Below are 15,465 nucleotides of genomic sequence, written 5' to 3'. Positions count from 1 at the left end.
TAATTTATGGCTTCCGATCAGCCAGGTTAAATTGGCACACAAAAGGTCACACGTGCTCTATTCGCTACATCTGGCAAACTGGTTTTAGAAGATCAAAGTTTTAGAATCATGGGAGAAAGATTGTAGAGGTTACCCAGTTTCCCAAGAGGCAGAAAAAGCATTCAAGATAATATAACATATGATTCATAAGGTTTTTCAACTCACTTGACCAGCTGGTATTAAATCACAAATTGTTTGAAGAGACAATGTTTTTCTCTTCTTCTTTCCCACCCTAAAAAGTCATGAATTTCACAGAATGACAGTAATTATTTATAAAGAAAATGCATTTCAGAAAGCTCCCCTTGGGATTAATTAAACACATATTTATCTTTTCATAAAACTAGTTTAACATGTTGCTAAACAACCTACACTGACATAACACAAAGGATGGCAGTCTGTGAAGAATGCTCTTCGAAGCCAACATTCTTCATAAATACAACTTTTAACAAATAATTAACGTAACCTCTCCAAAGAGCCACAAAAAGAGAGTTTGTTTTCTCTTCTCCTTTGTATAAAACACTCTTAAAGACATGGAAACTTCTCAAGCTTCTCAATTTACTATACCATCAATACAGTCTGTGGTCCCATAAGGTTAGGCAGACAGTCCCAGGGTTATGAACAACCAATTTACAAGCAACTCATAGTTACAAACCAACCCCCATAAAGTCTATTATATTTAAAATTTGAGGCATATACAATGGTTTGTAATAAAAAATGGGAGCTACTTTGCAACGTTTATGTACAATTTATGTACAAATTTGATTAAAAGCAGATTTAGGAACAGAACTCATTCATAATCCAGGGACTGCCTGTATATAACATGGTGTTTACACAACATCCAAATCACATAATGTCTTATCTCACACAAAGTATTGTGGACGTTAAGTGACACATGACTACTCATTCATCACCAAACACATCACCATTTTTCAAATAAAAATATTTTGAAGACGTTGTGTAAATATCCTATAATCCTGCTGTCTCACTTAGAAAAAATACGCTATCTTTCTGCACCAGAAGACTTGCCCAGATCTTCTAGATTAGGGAGCAGGGTTTCACATCTTCCAAGAAGTCATTCAACAACTGACAAGCCACCGAAAATCCAATTTGATAGAGTAGTTAAAATGACAAGTAAAAAATATTTAGCAACAAAGGCCTGATGCAGTAGCTAAATGTAACGATCTAAAACAAAGTTATAGGCACCTGCTGTTTCGTGGCGTCGGCCATGCAGCCATGAAATACATCAGTAAAAACCAAAACATAGACACATATTTGGTATTACTTCCTTAATCTCACAAACTAGAGAAGAATTCTGAAAGTTTATCGAATGTAATAAAAATGTTAACTGTTATGTCGAAAATCCTTTTTAAATGTGTAACAAGTATGAAAGAATTCTTGGTTTCAGTATTAGCTCCACCATAACAGACCTTTGGACTAGCTCCTCTCCTACTTCTTTCTGGTTCCACCTCCTCATACTGAATTTGTACTTTTACTTTAAAGTGATTGGCTACAGATCTATAAGCATGTCTCCACCAAAATTCAGAACTCAAAACTTAATTTATAATCTCAAAAAAGGTAATTTGCAATTATAGAAAGTAAGAAAGGCACTATCTTTTTCCCATGAGACGCGTGTGTAAAAATACAAATAAGGATTTGGCTAGACAGATTTTGAGATTCGTAACTTTCTGATACCTGAAGTTACCTTGAAATTTGACTGGGGTTATTGTTGGCATAGTATGGGAATTTTTCTGATGGCTGTCAGCTGTTCTTAATGAATAACACGTTCAGTGGTCCACCCAAGGGATGTCCCAGTGATGGGATAATTTTGGCATCTAGATTGGAGCCACTAAAAATAAAGCCATACTTCTATAAATTTTCATAGGCCACTGCAAAATTAACGGCATACGAGGCTGGTACCTCACTAAGGTCTAGCTTCAAATCAAGTTCTTTTAATAAATGAGAGAGGGATGGAGTCCTGCAGAGCCAAGCCCTAACCTAGAGACCACAGTTGCCAGTGACAGTCACCAGTAGCACTGACAGGTAAAAACTTACCACCATGAACTTGGAAGAGGAGCTCAAATTATTTTTCTTCCTGAAACCTTAGAGTGATATTTGATTCCTCTCTTTCCTTTATCCTGCACATCTAATCAATGCCCAAAATGCTGCTGATTTTACCCTTAAACATTGATTGAACCACATTCTCATTCTATCCCATTACACTATCTCAAATGGGGCCCTCATTACCTCTCTTTTGGATGGTTGCAAGTCCCTTCCTGTAACACTATCACCACTGATATCCCAGCCACAAGCCCAGCTCCCCCAGTTTAATCTCCATAGTGCTTCCAGAGTGATCTACTTGAACTACTGGAAGGTCAGATCTGCCTATGTCACCACCATCTCACTCCTACCTCTGCAGAAAATCCAACACTTCAATGTACCACTCAGGCTTATCTAACTCTATAGACACTGGATCCCTTTTATTTTAAACTTCAACCTTACTAAACTTTAATGGTCCCCCTCAACACCATGCATGCTATTTCACCCCTCAGTGTCTTTGTACACTATGGTATATCATGTCTTGCTGACATTCTCCCAACTTCATCATATGACTTAAAAAAAAAAAAAGTTGCAGTCCAGTGATTTCAACTCAAGGCGGCCCAATGTGTTGTACAGTAGTACTATGCTCCATAGGGTTTTCAATGGCTGTGACCTTTCAGAAGCCGACTGCCAGGCCCTTCTTCCAAGGTGCCTCTGTGTGGGTTTAACCGTCATCCTTTTAGTGAGTAGCTGAGCACTTAACTGTCTGTGCTACCCAGGGACTCCTATCATGTACCTAACACCACATATTTATCCCTTAGCATTCCACTCAAGAACCACTTCTTTGGGAAGTGTACCCTGGCCCCTTGCCTCATGTCCCATCCCCCTAGCCCACTCCCAGTCAGGCTAGGTCACGCACTACCCTCCTCTGGAATTTCAGGGCACCCTGTTGGGCCTTCCTTCACACTAAATAAGTGAAACTCTACCTGTTTATGGCTCTCTTCACCCTCGCAATTATGATCTTCTCAGGGCTTAGGGCCATGTTCATTTTTGTTTGTATCCCCAGGGCCTAACACAGTGCTTGGCCTCCATTTAGGCAGTTAGTCAATAAATACTCATTGAATGCCATTGCTCTAAATAAGGGATCATTGACTGGATCTAAAGCATTTCCTCGGATGTGCAATTTTACCTTTAAAGTTTGATAGCACTTCTCCCACAGTAACTCAGTGGTCTGATTCTCTTACCAACCCAGAGCACAGCTGCAAAGCAATAGCCAAGAACAAAAGGCCTTCATGCGATGAGAACATAAATATAAATTCCAAGTACTAAAGTTCAGGTATCTGATTTATATGAAGGCTCTTCTGGCCCTCTTTTATATAAAATTTTAAACTGGTGCCTAAACTTGTAAACTATGAGAAACAACAAATCAAAAGGAGAAGATAAGCCAGAAAGTTGATGGGAGCACCACACACACAAAAATTATACATAAAGGTATACATGTATGTATATGTATGTATGTATAATAAATGACAGAAACACCATAAAATAACAAATATTAACAGAGCTTTCTACAATGATGAAAATGTTCTGTCTGTGGTAACATAGTAGCCCTTACCCATATGTGGCCACTGAGCATTTGAAATGTGACTAGTATGATGGAGAAACTGAATTTTTAATGTTATTTAAATTAATTTAGGTTTAGATTTAAACAGCCATTTGTGTATAGTGGCTACTATAAAGAACTCACAATCACTCAGGTTCAGGCCAGCATGTAAGGGCACACAGCTGAAAGTGGCCCTAAGGACTGTGCTCCATGACAGCCCAGTAACAGATGGGACCGTATGGTGATGACTCCTGCGTTAGTCACAGGCCAGGAGACTGTACTCAATATCCAACATTCAGGAAGGCAGGGTGTGTACAAACACTTTAGGAAGATTTTTGCTGAAATTGAACAAAATAAAACAAGGTCATCTGGAAAGCTTCACTCTTCTCAATTAGTTTCTATGTTGGCACGTGTTACACCAAAGAGAATGCCCATGCTCGCCTTCAAATCAGCAGGCTCCCATTCTTTTTTCTGCTCTCATCTTCCTTCTCCCATCCTCCCATGCCAGAAGATAGTGCAAGCTAATAAGAGAAAACCAGTGTTATCTTCAAAATAAGGCCAGCTCCGCCCTCCCTATTTAAAATTGCAATCCACTCCCTTCCTCCTATCCTCTCATCTTTCTTCATTTTTCCACAGCATTTATCAGCTTCCAACTAACTGCCTCCTCCTATAGTAATATAAGCTCCATGGGGGTAGAATTTTTTTATCTGTTTTAGTCACTAATGTTATCCAAGTACCTGCTGAAATATTATCTGATGTATAGTATGTGTAATGTATAACCCACATAAAAAAAAAAATTTTTTTTTTTTATATATATATATGCAGATACATGAGACCTGGTGGTAGAGCAGCTAAAATGCACAGCTGCTAACCAAAAGGCTGGCAGTTCAAACCCTCCAGCTGCTCCACTGGTGGCACTCTGCTTCTGTAAAGATTTACAGCCTTGGAAACTCTACGGGTCAGTTCTACTCTGTCCTATATGGTTGCTATGAGTCGGAATCAACTTGACTGTAGTGGGTGTGGCTTTGGCTTTTTATATATACATATGTATGATAATAAATATATATATATATCACATACTATTCAATGTATACTATTCACACTACATATACTATTTAGTGTATATACTATTAGATACGTGCATGAATATATATGTGTGTGTGTATGTCCGTACACACACACACACACACAGAATAAAGGGAAACCAAAATAAATATTTAGTACTCCATCCATAGTGCCCTTGAGAGGGATATCAGCTTGGTAAAGTTCAGGGTCAGTAAAAAAGAAGAAGACTCTCAATGAGATGGATTGACACAGTGGCTGCAATAACGGGCTCAAGCATAACAATGATTGTGAGGATGGTGCAGGCCTGGGCAGTGTTTTGGTCTATTGTACATAGGGTCACTATGAATCAGAACAAACTTGATGGGACCTAACAACAACAACCCTATCCTTAATTACCCTCTAAAAAATGTACACTTCCAAGGACTTACATGTTTCTGTAGGACAGAATAATTGATAATATAGTGAAATCTGTGAGAGCCGGAGCTCCAGGGTACTGCCTCATTTTTCTGGTCTCACAAGTATTCCGCCTTTGACAAGTTGCAGTCTCACCAATTTCTATCACTCATTTTAGTGGAAAATGTTTGAGTTTTCCTTCCATGACAGGTTTCTGCCTTACACAGATTCTAGCTTTTCCAGGTTTTATTGTAATAATAGCTACATTTGAGTGTCTATTTTTTACACTAATGTTCACAGCTACAATGCAAAGCAGTTACAAGAAAAATGAGGTTCAGTGAAATAAGTTCACACAACTACTAAGTGCTGAAGCTGAGATCTGAAGCATAGGTTGTCTGAATCCGGGGTTCATGTTCTTCCTATTAAATGCATTGCTATCTTCTTTCACAAATGCAAAATATATCAAAACGAAACCTCAAGACTTCCATTTTAAGAGGAATAAGAAGGAAAAATAAATAGGCATATAAAAGTGTGCCTAAATGATCAAGTAAAAGAGCTGAACAGACGACTTCGAAGGGCAGCTCAAGAAGACAAAGTATTATAACAAAATATGCAAAGACCTGGAGTTACAAAACCAAAAGGGAAGAACATGCTCAGTATTTCTCACGGTGAAAGAACTAAAGAAAAAATTAAAGTCTCGAGTTGCAATATTGAAGGACTCTATGGGCAAAATAATTGAACGACGCAGGAAACATCAAAAGAAGATGGAAGGACTACACAGATTCGCTGTACCAAAAAGAATTGGTCAATGTTCAACCATTTCAGGAAGCAGCATATTATCAAGAACTGATGGTACTGAAGGAGGTCCAAGCAGCACTGAAGGAATTAATGAAAAGCAAGGCTCCAGGAATTGATGGAACACCAATTGAGATGTTTTAACGAATGGATGCAGCGCTGGAGGTTCTCACTCTTCTATGCCAAAAAATTTGGAAGACAGCTACCTGGGCAATTGGCTGGAAGAGATCCATATTTGTGCCCATTTCAAAGAAAGCTGTCGGAAATTATCAAAAACTATCATTAATATCATACACAAGTAAACTTTTACTGAAGATTATTCAAAAGCAGTTGCAGCAGTACATCAACAGGGAACTGCCAGAAATTCAAGCCAGATTCAGAAAAGGACACGGAAAGAGGGATAACCTTGCTGATGTCAAACGCATCTTGGCTGAAAGCAGACAATACCAGAAAGATGTCTACCTGTGTTTTATTGACTATGCAAAGGCATTGGACTGTGTGGATCATAACAAATTACTGGTAATACTGCAAACAACTGGAATTTCAGAACACTTAATTGTGCTCCTGCAGAATGTGCACATGGACCAAGAGGCAGTTGTTTGAACAAAACAAGGGGATACTGTGTGGTTTAAAATCAGAAAAAGTGTGCATCAGAGTTGTATCCTTCCACCATACTCATTCAATCAGTATGCTAAGGAAATACTCCATGAAGCCGGAGTATATGAAGAGCACAGCATCAGGATCAGAGGAAGACTCATTAACAACCTGTGTTATGCAGATAACACAACCTTGCTTGCTGAAAGTGAAGAGGACTGGAAGCACTTACTAATGAAGATCAAAGACCACAGCCTTCAGTATGGATTGCACCTCAAAATAAAGAAAACAAAAATCCTCACAACTGGACCAATACACAGCATCATGATAAAAGGAGAAAAGACTGACAATGTCAAAGATTTCATTTTACTGGGATCCACAATCAATGCCCATGGAAGCAGCAGTCAAGAAATAAATCAAATGACACATTGCATTGGGCAAATCTGCTGCAGAAGACCTGTTTAAAGTGTTAGAAAGCAAAGATGTTACTTTGAAGACTAAGGTGCGCCTCACCCAAGCAACGGTACTTTCAATCATCTCAAATGCATGTGAAAGATGGACAATAAATAAGGAAAACCAAAGAATTGGTACCTTTGAATTACGGTGTTGGCAAAGAAGATTGATTATACCATAGAGTTCCAGAAGAACGAACAGATATATCTTGGAAGAAGTATAGCCAGAATGCTCCTTTGAAGTGAGGATGGTGAGACTTCATCTCATATACTTTGGTCATGTTATCAGGAGGGACCAGTCCCTGGAGAAGGATACTATGCTTGGTAAAGTAGAAGGTTAGCGAAAAAGAGGAAGACCCTCAGCGAGATGGATTGACACAGTAGCTGCAACAATGGGCTCAAACACAGCAAGGATTGTGAGGATGCCACAGGACCGAGCAGTGTTTTGTTCTGTTGTAATGAACTGACTCGTTGACACCTAACAACAAGTTATCAGTTATTTTCCTTAGTCTAACCAGGACATTCCTCAGCAATCAGGGTGCTGCTATCACACTCAGTTCCAATCAGTTACTAAGGGTTCTGGGAGGGGTGCTTCACTCTAGGACAAAAGTCATCAGACTCTGAGTAATGAAAAGGATTAAGGGAGTTAATTCGGAAGAGAATGTGGGACTGAAGCTAAATATACTCATATTACAAAGTGACTCTCTTTTGACTACAACCTATTATACCACACAAAATAGCATTAAAATCCTCAGGTTTCTTTTTATCCTCCATATCTAATTTTCAAAACTGATCAATTTATTTTTTGAGCAACTTGCCTGTGTGTAATTACTGCTGCTGTCTCCTCAAGGAGACAGCAGATGCTAACTGCTGTGGCTTGGCTCATATCACATATTCTACGGAGGACCTGACAGACTTCAGTTACAAACTCTTCTGCCATTATTCCTCCCAAGGACAGCTAAGACAGGGAAGAACGTGAAGTGAGAATTTTACAATGTTTTCTATTATTGAATAGAAAAGAGACTACAGACAGAAAAAGTGTCTCTGGGTCTCAATTTAATGTGGTATGTTTTCGGAAATTGATTCTGGTTTCAGTTGAAGACTTAACCCCCCCAAATAGGAAATACTCCAGCCCCTAGCCAGAAGGAGGCCCTAGCATCTTATTCTTCCCACTTAGTCTTACATCACCTGCATGTACTATATAACTAGGATGGATGGAATGACTGCCTTTTCCTGAACTCATAGTCATGGAGAAGGGGAAACAGTTGTTCTTGGCAACTCAAGTGTTTTGGCCTAAAGTGGTAAGGAAATTGAAAATTCATGGCAAGACAGATAAAAGAACATCATAGCAGTCCTTTCCGAGGGTTCATTAGTTTGGGGAGAGTATTATAACTGCAATGTTCTTTTCATGAAGTATAAGCCTTAAAGATTCAAAATAATTCACCACATTTACAGCCCTCCCACTGGTCCTGGCTTCATGCTGGGCACTGGGGACATTAAGAAGATGAACAAGATCCAGTCCTACCCATCGGATCATTATCTGGGGAGAAAAAAAGGTAAACAATAACTTCAAAAGGAATGCAGAATGTCATAGGTACCAAATGAAGATACAAAGCAAAATGTTATGAAAGGGTAAATATAAATTGACATTAACTCTGACTGGGAGAAACCCATGAAATTCCCTGTGAGAGGAAACTTTAAGTGGGCCTTGAAGGATTTCAGTAGCCTGAAAATGAGGAAAAGGGCATTCCCAGGCAAAGAACAAAGAAAAGACAAAAATAGATGAAACAACTATTGTCATTTACAGCAAATAGTCAGATTCCTGCCAAGTCCTAAAACAGACAGTGAAACTCCCTAAAATCCTCCAATTAATAACTATGACGTTTATGGACCCCGTCCTCATTATACAAATTCCAGGAATGGAAGGTAAACATTCTCCTTGATGCAATTTGCAGGAAAAATTTCAAAACTCAGCTATTAGTTGAATGAAAGTTACAAGAGCAAGGAGCAAAGCACAACTCTGAATGTTGGCAGGAGGCATATGACCCATCTTTCCAAGTCTCCAGGGAGCTGGCTCCAATTAAACCTGGACTGTCAGCCTTGCGAGTGAGCCCAGACACAACTGCACCAAATTCCACGATGCAGTAAATAATCATCATCTCTAGAGAGGCAGCTGTCAGCCCCATGGAACAGTGTGCCACAAGCCATCACATCATACTGATACCTAAGGACAAGCCGCAAGTGAAGTAACTCATCTACTCTGACCTCTAAAATGAAGAACTTACAGAGAGACCTTTGTTGTTTAATGGGGAGGCACCTACCACAGGACCGTTATATTTGACTTAACATGTAACGTAAGACACTCAAGCTTTACAGGGATCCAACTCAGCAACATGTGGTAGCACTAAACCTAGAGCCCAGACTTGTCCTCAGGAAGTTGATGACCTCAGATTTCAAACTGCTTCTGCTGGTATTGCTGCAGCATGAGCACGATGACTTTTGGGTACTACCTTGATTGCTTTTTTTTTTTTGGAAACCCTGGTGGTGTAGTGGTTAAGTGCTACGGCTGCTAATCAAAATGTTGGTAGTTAAAATCCACCAGTTCGAATCCTTGGAAACCCTGTGGGACAGGTCTATTTTGTCCCATAAGGTTGCTATGAGTCAGAATTGACTTGACAACAATGGGTTTGGTTTTGGGTTTTTTTTATTATTATTACTTTTAGTAATTATCACAAGAAGCATTTATACTCTAAAACATGAAGTGTATGTACTCTCGATTGTTTTTGAACCATGGTTGAACACGGCTGCTTTCTCCTCAGCCACTAAGTATTTCCTTATAATGATGACTGGCGTTGGTGAGCAATCACTTTCACAAAAACCATGGTCATCTAACGTATCTATTAAAGTGAGCACCAGAAAGGTACTACCCACATCACTCAGCTTCCAGCAGTATTTAAGGAGTAAAATCCACAGGTCTCAGTGATAGGTGGGAGACAAAGGTTGGGAAAAGAAATGTTTAAAGGGTGTCCGTTGAGTTTCCGGCTACAGTAGAATAAATCAGGGGTAATTATCATGGTCTAATCCATGGGTCCATTGCCAGAGTCCTGATGGTACAGTAGTTAAGAGCTCAGCTTCTAACCAAAAGGTCAGCAGTTCGAGTCCACCAGCTGCTCCTTGGAGACCATATGGGGCAGTTCTACTCTATCCTATAGGGTCACTATGAGTCGGAATTGACTTGACGGCAATGGGTTTGATTTTTTTTGTTTTGTTCTGTTTCAGTCCCTGGGCGGTACAAATGGTTAATAAGTTTAGCTGTGAACCGAAAGGCTGGAGGTTCGAGTCTACCCAGAGGCACCATGGAAGAAAGGCTAGGTGATCTCCTGAAAAATCACCCACTGAAAACCTATAGACCACAGTTCCACTGTGACATACATGGGGTCACTATGAGCGAGAATCTACTCAAAGGCAACTAGTTTTTTATCCTTGTCTGGGGTTCACCGCCAGCTTTCCTGGGAAGATGGAATCTGAAAAGTGAATGCTAATGGACTAGGGGACACTGGCAGGGAGGGAGAGGAGGAAGAGGATGGGAGAAAACAATGTGAGACGAGGCTGGCAAAGTTTGTGGGTGAGATCACATGGCAGCCCTACAGCTTTATAGGAAATTTGGGTGGAGATACAGAAGTCAAGCAAACTCAGACTAACCTTTTTTTTTTTTTTTTAAATTGTGCTTTAGGTGAAAGTTTACAGAGCAAATGAGTTTCTCATTCATCAGTTCATGTACAAATTGTTGTGTGATACAATGTGTCAACACACTCTCTTTCCCCACCCCAGGTTCCCCATTTCCATCCATCCATTTTTCTTGCTCGTTCCTGCCTTCTTGTCTTTGCTTTTGGGCAGCAGTTCTCCATTTGGTCTGATATACATGACAGAACTAAGAAACATGTTCCTCATGTGTGTTATTGTCTGTTTTATTGATCTGTCTAATCTTTGGCTGAATGGTGAACTTCAGGAGTGGCTTCAGCTCCGAGTTAGCAGGGCGTCTGGGGGCCACAATCATGGGAGTCCCTCCAGTCTCTGTCAGACCAGTAAGTCTAATCTAACCTTTTGAAAATACCACTAGGCTTAGTGTAGCAAAAAGTTTAAAGGAGGGAAGACAAGGTATGAGGGACTATTTACAAGATATTCTAGGTGAGAGGTGATGGTAGTTATACTAGAGCAGGGCAATGGAGATAAAGCAGGGTGGACCACTTTGAGCAAAAGAATGGATGGCATACCATTTACTGCAATGCAAAAACTGGTGGCATGAAGTTTTGTACTTTAATAACTATTGCTCAATCTATATAATGATTGTTTTCCTAGGGAAAGCTGTATATGAACTGAAACTTACTAATTGGATCATTCAAAATGAAGAAGACATTTGAAATTTTTTTATGGTGTATCCTTTTGGTGAAACAAGCAGCCATCTTACTCCATAACATTTTTTTTTTTTTTTACAAAAAGGTAATTTATTGTATTATACATTCTTGAAGATATGGTTAAAACAGGGTATTTCTACATCAATAACAAGAAGTATTCATCAATTCATACCCTGGCATGTATACCGGCTATTAACTCACTAGCCTTTTGATTCTGAATAAGTTGCTTAACTTCTCCCAGCCTGTAAAGTGGGAATCACAATAATATTGGCACCACCGGGCTTCTTTGAGCATCAAATGAGATGGTAGCGGTAAAATTGTTCTGTACATTATAAAGTACCAAAAGATAGTAAGTTTAAAGTATGTAAGGTTCTGGACATATATTGAACAAGCATAAGCAGTAATTATCTTATTTTATTTAAAATTCTACTTCAAGCCAAATTACTAAGATTAAAACAAAAAGAAGAATGAATATGACTTCAGCAAATATCCAGCCTACTTGGCTCAGGCCAGAGCTATTCCTTACTACATCAGTTACCTCTAGAGGCTGGCTTAATTCTTGTTAGTTTTTACTAAAACAATAACTTAATCACCATAAGGACCCCAAATCAAGCTGGGAAGAGAAGCTGAGCAGATTTCATGAACACTCTATATTCAAACAGGAATATACCCACAGATACAGGGATTAGGATTCCAACACATATTTTTGGGGGAAACAATTTAAATCCACAATAGGAGGGAAGGGCCTTTTTGGAGAAAAAAGAGCAGCAGAACAGGGCAGATGAGAAAAAAGATGACAGATGATGCTGGCCTTATATAAAATATGTTGTTGCTAGTGGCCTTCGAGTTAATCCTCATTCATGGCGATTCATGTGTGCAAACAGACCTGTGTTATATTCTATCATTCCCTCTCCCCTTCCTTACAAAAGGATAACACATCCCTGCCAACTGCCTTGTAGACTGAAATACTTCTGTGGGAAGAACAGAATCCCTTGCCCTTGACACTGAGCTTGGCCACATGACTTGCTCTGACCAATGGAATGCAAACAGGCATGATGAGTGTGGTCGCAGTTGAGCAGGGGCTTTAAGAGCCATTCCAAGTTTTGGTTTTGCCTCTTAAGAGCTCTTTCCCTCAGGGATGAGAATGTCACCTCCCAGATAGGAGCTGCTTCTTCAGCCTGGGTCCGGAATGAAAAAGATACCTGAGGCAGGAGTAAAGGCACTATAAACAGGAAGTCAATACATATAAAATGAACAAAAAATAAATTTTTGTGGTTCTAAACCTCTAAAATTTGGGGGGTTATTTATTACCACAGCATTGATGAGTGAGAGCTGCCTAAAGAAAGGGCCCCGAATTTATAGTTTCTATTATACCCTTTCCAAAGGAGCCCTGCTGGCACAGCAGTTAAGCTCTCAGCTGCTACTGCCAAGGTCAGTGGTTCGAACCCACCAGCCACTACACAGGTAGAAGTCCACTTCCATAAAGATTACTGCCTTGGAAATCATATGGGGCAGTTCTGCTCTGTCCTATATAGAGTCACTATGAGTCAGAATCAACTCAACAGCAATGGGTTAGATTTTCAGTTTTTTTTTACTGCATAGGATTTCACAATCTGTGGCCAACAACAGATCAAGTATGTTGCTGTTATTAGGTGCTGCTGACTTGGTTCCAACTCATAGCAACTCCATGTACAACAGAAAGAAACACCGCCTAGTCCTGAGCCATCCTCACAATCTTTGCTATGTTTGAACCCACTGCTACAGCCACTCTGTCAATCCATCTGTGGCAGAGAGTCTTTCTCTTTTTCACTGAACCTCTACTCTACCAAGCATGATGTCCTTCTCCAGGGACTGGCTCCCCTGATAACATGCATAAAGTATGAGAGATGAAGTCTTGCCATCCTCACTTCTAAGGAGGATTCTGGCTGTACTTCTTCCAAAACAAACGTGTTTATTCTTCTGGCAGTCCATGGTATATTCAATATTCTTCACCAACACCATAATTCAAAGGCATCAATGTTTCTTCAGTCTTCCTTATTCATTGCCCAGCTTTTGCATGCATATGAAGCGACTGAAAATACCATGGCTTGGGTCAGGTGCACTTTAGTCCTTAAAGTGGTATCTTTGCTTTTTAACAGTTTAAAGACATTTTTTGCAGCAGATTTGCCCAATGCAATATGTCGGTGACTGCTACTTCAATTGGGCATTGATTGTGGATCCAAGGAAAATGAAATCCTTGACAACATCAATCATTTCTCCATTTATCATGATGTTGCTTATTGGTCTACTTGTGAGGATTTTTGTTTTCTTTATGTTAAGTTGTAAACCACACTGTAGGCTGTAGTTTTTGACCTTCATCAGTAAGTGCTTCAAATTCTCATCTACATATCACAGGTTGTTAATGAGTCTTTCTCCAGTCCTAATGCTGAATCCTTCATATAGTATGGCATCTCAGATTATTTGCTCAGCATACTGACTGAATAAGTATGGTGAAAGGATACAACACTGACGCACTCCTATCCTGATTTTAAACCACACGGTATCCTTTTATTCTGTTTGAACAGCTGCCTCTTGGTCCATGTACAGATTCCACAGGAACACAATTCAGTGTTCTGAAATTCCTATTCTTTGCAAAGTTATCCATAATTTACTATGATCTACACAGTTAAATGTCTTTGCATAGTCAATAAAACACAGGTAGACATCTTTCTGGTATTCTCTGTTTCAGCCAAGATCCATCTGACATCAGCCATGATATCCCTTGTTCCATGTCCTCTTCTGAATCCAGGTTGAATTTCTGACAGTTCCCCGATGATGTACTGCTGCAACCTTTTTTAATTGTCTTCATCAAAACTTAACTTCTGTGTGATATTAATGACATTGTTCGATGATTTCTACCTTCTGTTGGATCACCGTTCTTTGGAACAGACACAAATATGGATCTCTTCCATTTGGTTGGCCATGTAACTGTATTCCAAATTTCTTGCAAAAGATAAGTGAGTGCCTTCAATGCTGCATTCTTTTGTTGAAACATCTCAATCGGTACTCCATCAATTCCTGGATCCTTGTTTTTTGTCCATTCCTTCAGTGCAGCTTGGACTTCTTCCTTCAGTTCTTCCTTCCTTATATCATTGGTTCTTAATCATATGCTACCTCCTGAAATGGTTGCACATAGACCAATTCTTCTTGGTACAGTGACTCTGTGTATCCCTTCCATCTTCTTTTGATGCTCCTGCATTGTTCAATATTCTGCGTCATTCAAAATTGCAACTTCAGGCTTGACTTTTTCTTCAGTTCTTTCAGCTTGAGAATGCTACGCATGTTCTTCCCTTTTGGTTTTCTAACTCCAGGTCTTTGCACATTTCATTATAATTCTTTACTTTGTTTTCTCCAGCCACTCTTTGAAATCTTCTGTTCAGCTCTTTTACTTCGTCATTTCTTCTATTCACTTTAGCAACTCTACATTGGGCTCAAGCATATCAATGACTGTAAGGATGGTGCAGGACCGGGCAGTGTTTTCATTCTGTGGTACATAGGGTCGCTATGATTTGGAACAGACTCGACAGCACCTAACAACAGCAACCCTACATTCAAGAGAAAGTTTTAGAGTCTCTTCTGCCATCTATTTTGGTCTTTTCTTCCTTTCAGATCTTTTTAATGACCTTTTGCTTTCTTCATGTATGTTCTTGATGTCATCTCACAACTTATCTGGTCTTCAGTCTTTAGTGTTCAGCACATCAAATCTATTCTTGAGATGGTGTCCAAATTCAGGTGGGATATACTCAAGGTCATACTTTGGCTCTCATGGACTTGTTCTAATTTTCTTCAGCTTCAACTTGAACTTGCATAGGAGCAACTGATGGTCTATTCTGCAGTCAGTCCCTGACCTTGTTCTGACTGATGATATTGAGTCTTTCCATCATCTCTTTCTACAGAGGTAGTCAATTAGATTCCTGCGCTTTCCATCTGCTGAGGTCCACATATACAGTCACCATTTATATTATTGAAAAAGGTATTTGCAACTAATAAGTCATTGGTCTTGCAAAATTCTATCAAGCGATCTCCAGAGTTG

The 15,465-nt window shown here is 39.6% G+C and overlaps 1 protein-coding gene across 8 annotated transcripts in view; it reads right to left on the bottom strand.

The window, feature by feature from the left end:
* CPQ (carboxypeptidase Q) overlaps positions 1–15,465 on the bottom strand; it is a 549,531-nt gene that overhangs the window by 366,985 nt on the left and 167,081 nt on the right. The window lies entirely within an intron of this gene.

Source organism: Loxodonta africana, chromosome 14, assembly GCF_030014295.1.
Source record: "Loxodonta africana isolate mLoxAfr1 chromosome 14, mLoxAfr1.hap2, whole genome shotgun sequence".
Classification (NCBI taxonomy): Eukaryota; Metazoa; Chordata; class Mammalia; order Proboscidea; family Elephantidae; genus Loxodonta; species Loxodonta africana.
The sequence above is the reverse complement of the archived record's forward strand: the minus strand, read 5'-3'. Positions and strand labels throughout refer to the sequence as shown.